This window comes from Colias eurytheme, chromosome 19 (assembly GCF_061535395.1).
Source record: "Colias eurytheme isolate Ceu_HAF_F1 chromosome 19, ilColEury1 Martin Lab GWU primary, whole genome shotgun sequence".
Classification (NCBI taxonomy): domain Eukaryota; kingdom Metazoa; phylum Arthropoda; class Insecta; order Lepidoptera; family Pieridae; genus Colias; species Colias eurytheme.
The window spans coordinates 2,248,019-2,252,931 of record NC_142998.1 but is presented as its reverse complement, the minus strand read 5'-3'; the positions used below and the strand labels follow the sequence as shown (position 1 = coordinate 2,252,931).

Here is a 4,913-nt window from a genome sequence, read left to right as displayed (position 1 = left end):
TAATAATTATTAATTATTATTATTTCGTAATGTTTACTTTATTACAAAATAATACAGGTTATAAATAATCTTTAAAATAAGTAACAAAAAATATTGTTACTCTGAAAAAATGAAATGGTACCTAATTACGCGGACTACTGAATTGATTTAGATAGAATTTGATGCTGACGTAGATATTACATCATGCCCAGAAATGAAAGGTACTATTTCTGAAAGAAGTTATAAACCCTAATTCTTCTCAGTCAAAGTCAAGAGTGGAAGATATCGCTAATACAGTAAAACTGATGCGAAACTTTGGATGTTAATTTGTATATTTTTTTGTTAGTTGTTACTTAATCACGTCAAGACTATTATACATTACCAATTTTGATAAAATATAGCTAATTGCCTGGATTTACACATAGGATACTTTTTATCCGAACTGAACACTTCTGTGGGATAAAACAGGATTCACGATATAACCTAATTCCACGCGGGCAAAGCCGCGGTCGGAATGATATTTTTTTAAATAAAAAAATTGTTTAAAAAAAACACAAAATATATTGACGCATGTATTTATTTTTTGCACTCTATTATAATTGTAATTATTCATTACAAATAATCAAAATAAAATAGCCAGAACAAAGTTAGGCCCTGGTAGGATAGGTAGGCAGGTACAGCAATGTGAGACGAACACTGGCTTATTTATACCAATAATAATGTATTATAAACATTAAATTAAGTTTACTTTCTAACAACAAAAATACATAATATTAGCTAATGTGAAAACGAATCAACCAATCATCCCACAACAATGAAATGTGCACACAAATATTCATCCAAATCGGTTCATGTGATTAGGAGGAGTGACTGCAGCGCCATCCTCCGGGCCCAATTGTGTTTCCAGATCACCCAGGAACTCAATTTAATATACTTACACAAAATTTTTCGAAATGAAAACTCACATTACTATGTAAATATGAATATAAACCGGTTTTAGTACTAAGCAATTTCCCGCACAGGTGTAGTAAGTATAAATGAAATAAATATCAACATCAAATTCTTTATACAACATACTTATCTACCACCTACTAAGAAATTCTTGAAATTTTTTCGTATTTTTTTAAAATATAATACTACTCCAACGAGCTCCTGTTCCATAATTCCATATTACGTCCACCATACTTCCACTAAGTTCACCATGATTTTTTATTTCTTTGCACTTTGTTGCTTTTTGATAAAAATGGAATCATGCGATAAAACCAGTAGAGCGTTGATAACATACATTTTTGACTGAATAAAGGTACTTACGAAGGAGTGGGTTCACATTGTGAACAATCAGTGGGTTTATTTTCCTTCTGGATTCCGGATTTCTGAAAAGATTATTTATGCTATAAATGAAAAAATCTTACACATTCGTTATGTACTTAAAACAGGGGTACATATCAAACATCGTCTATAATACAATTATCATTAAATTTAAAATAAAACCAACTTACTTCATTAATTTGTTCCAATTGTAAGCATTCTTTTTCCTCCAACCTTAATGTTTCTTCTTCTTATTTTCTTTATTGTCCCCATTTGTCTCATTTTGTCTTATCGTGTTGTCACCCTTTTTTACGATTGCGCAAGCGACACAAGTTCCCCGTGTGACGGCCGTAGCGGGAATGACTCGTGCAGCGATCGGGGTAGGAAGGTACAGGGCGGCTCTCGCTATATTGGCTGGTCGCGCGCTAATTTCAAGTATTTCTTGTTTATTTCAAAACCATCGCATATTTCAAAATTCTAAATCGGTAGACGTATCGGTTGTATATTTTATAGTTAATATCCAAAAAGTCGTCACTTTACGTTTGTTATTTTGAAGATGCCAGAGATTAAAAAAAAATAACAATGAGAACTTTGTATTTTTTTTCTATCGAGAAAATATCATGGAATCATGTTTCTAAAACGGTAGACGTATTGTGTTACTATTGAACTTTCTTGTCAAGAATTTTCATCACGACAACTTTAATAATATAAAAATTACGAAGGTTTAAAAAGGGCCGTAAATGTTAGAAAAATTAATTCATCACCTTAAGGCCGTGTACGCGGTCCGTGCGCTGTTTGGCTCAAATATGTGATTTTTCAAACCAGATTGTCCATCAACCACTTATCTTACAAACATATGAATTACTAATAATTTTAGGAAATTTTATTGTCTATGTAGTTAGTGAAGAGTTTTTTTCAATTAATACAATATTTGTGAATACCATCAAGATAACTGAGCCGATGATTACTTGATTTCACTTTTAGTGTCAATTTCGAAGCTAAAAATATCTGAAATTGCTGACAGATCTAACACACAATTTTTTTTAACTAACTGCAAAAATCCTTATTAAAATAGTTAGTTAAAAGATTTTTTTATTTTCGACTCCTAACTTACGAAATTAAAATCTGAACAATGTGAATTTTTTTAGAAATTATAGTCGACAAAATGATTATTTTCACCAAGATCTTTGACTTAATTGAATATAATTTATACATATTGCAATAAAAGAATGTCTTACTTATAAGATAAAATTTAAAAATCAACTAAGGTACTTCTATTATTTTTCTACAATTTTTTTTAAAGTACTATAAAACACTGCGCGCGACCCGATTCAAATCAGTCGGCAGCGAGCCTTTCCAGAGAGAGGACATGTTGCTCGGCGCTCTCCTGTGGACCTATGCTGTTCATAGTAAAATGATAGCGCAAGCCGCGATCTATCGTAATAGATCGCGGAGATTTTGACAAGGAGCGGCTATTCATGGACGTTTGGAACGCGACGTTCAAAATGTTTGATTTATTAGTAAGATAGAACAGTACACAATAAACTGTATAATTGAATAGGTAATAAGATATATTATTCAATAGAATTTATGTCCGGAGATATTATTACTTTTACACAAAATATTAATAATTTCTGCTAATCAGAAGGGAACAGCTAGCAATTGAATAAGTTTGTAAATGACTTTAATAATTTTATTAATATCAAAGTTTCAGTGAAAACTTGCTTCGTGTATAAGCCGCCTAAAATCTTTTTAGTAAGTCAGCATTCTGTCCATTTCATATAGAATTTCTAATATTGCATGAAATTGTTGTACTCTTGCAGAAACTGAAATAACTGTTTGATTAAATAAAATTTTCAACTTTTTGTATAAACAACCTTATTTTATAGTTATTGTACAAACGTAAAACTATTCCAAAAATGTAAATTAATGAAGTTTTTGTTTTTTGACCTGTGAAAATATAAAAATTCTTTCGAGTAAGCTGCTGTTTTAACTGTTTTTATAATACATAATAAAAACAATAATTATTTCAAGTAGCACTTTTATAACAGTTTTTGTTTATAAATATTGATTTACTGTAAAATAGAACGTATTTCTCGTACTATTGGAACTATTTCGCCTCGAAATATTTTTTATTAGCTACTATAAGATTTTTAATAATAAATAAGCGAATAATTTTGCGCTCCATTAACATTATGATCTGTTTTATTACAAAAACGGCTGAAACTTTTAATTTTCTAAGAAAAATCAGCTTTGGGTATTGCTTTTTCTCATTTAATTATTATGTGGCTTATTAGTGAGTGAGTTTAAGGAGAGAAGGAAATAGAGGCGAATTTTAAAGGTTTTTTAAGATACATCTAAATCGAATGTTCTAGAATAAACAGATTTGGCTCACAGCCTCTATGGCGCAATGGTTAGCGCGTTCAGCTGTTAACCGAAAGGTTGTTGGTTCGAATCCAACTAGGGGCGTTACATGTTAATTTTACTGTTTTTGAGATTTTTTTATTAATTTAGTGTTCTAAAATATACAGATTTGGCTCACAGCCTCTATGGCGCAATGGTTAGCGCGTTCGGCTGTTAACCGAAAGGTTGTTGGTTCGAATCCAACTAGGGGCGATGTTTCTTTTTTAGTAGTTTGTTAAATCAAGCACAGATTACTAATTAGTTGAACCTATTATAAATAACTTAATTAAGAGGATTACAAGAGCTAGCTGAAATTGAGTGACTCGCGCACACATTAACACAATCGACGACGGCTGATGGAGATCACGCCGGAGTATTGTACTAGATGGCGCCACAGCGACCGCGACGTGAAAATAAGCTATACAACCTAAGAAACAACTAGAGGAGACAATTTGTTTATTTTTGATTTGTTGTATTACTTGGATAATAAGGATATGGGTGATTAAGTAAAACTAAATCAATGATACTTATATTTTTTTTTATTATTTGAAATATGCGATCGAAAAAAAAAAACATATTTTAATCGTATTACCTATATACTTTGAAAATTACCTGTGTACTATTATATGCTTCTTCTAGTACTTGCTTAGATGAATTTGGACTTGAATCAATAACTTCACATTCATGATCAGTAAGTATGGTACAGGTAAATTAGTTTGGAGAAATTTTTGCGTTTGTAGTAGTGTATGGTCAGCAAATAAAAAAAACAACATTTTATTTTTAGTTTTTATCCTACTAATATTATAAATGCGAAAGTTTGTATGGATGTATGGATGTATGGATGTTTGTTACTCTTTCACGTAAAAACTACTGAACCGATTACAATGAAATTTAGCACACATATAGAGGGTAACTTGGATTAACACATAGGATAGTTTTTATCCCGGAAATCCCACGGGAACGGGAACTATGCGGGTTTTCCTTTGCAAACGCGGTCGAAGCCGCGGGCGGAAATCTAGTTATACATACATATATAAATATGGGATTTTAAATTAAACTATATGTGTTTCTCCTCTGAAAAAGATGAGACTTTATTTTAATATTTGCACATTTAACATACGCATAACTTTTACATTAACAATTAACAATATAAAGTTACAACACTTACACACAAATTAAACACTTCAACAAATATTATAACAATAATAACAAATAATAACAAC

The 4,913-nt window shown here is 30.9% G+C and overlaps 1 long non-coding RNA gene and 2 other non-coding genes across 3 annotated transcripts; 2 read left to right on the top strand and 1 right to left on the bottom strand.

Annotated features, from left to right (window-relative positions):
* Positions 1–540: 540 nt before the first annotated feature.
* On the bottom strand, positions 541–2,053 carry LOC149900016 (uncharacterized). The gene is made up of 2 exons (XR_016457805.1): positions 1,479–2,053; positions 541–1,352 (listed from the first exon to the last, which is right to left on the bottom strand). It is a non-coding gene; the product is annotated as an uncharacterized LOC149900016 (long non-coding RNA).
* Positions 2,054–3,683: 1,630 nt separating this feature from the next.
* On the top strand, positions 3,684–3,756 carry TRNAN-GUU (transfer RNA asparagine (anticodon GUU)). Its single transcript has one exon. It is a non-coding gene; the product is annotated as a tRNA-Asn (tRNA).
* Positions 3,757–3,830: 74 nt separating this feature from the next.
* On the top strand, positions 3,831–3,903 carry TRNAN-GUU (transfer RNA asparagine (anticodon GUU)). Its single transcript has one exon. It is a non-coding gene; the product is annotated as a tRNA-Asn (tRNA).
* Positions 3,904–4,913: the final 1,010 nt, after the last annotated feature.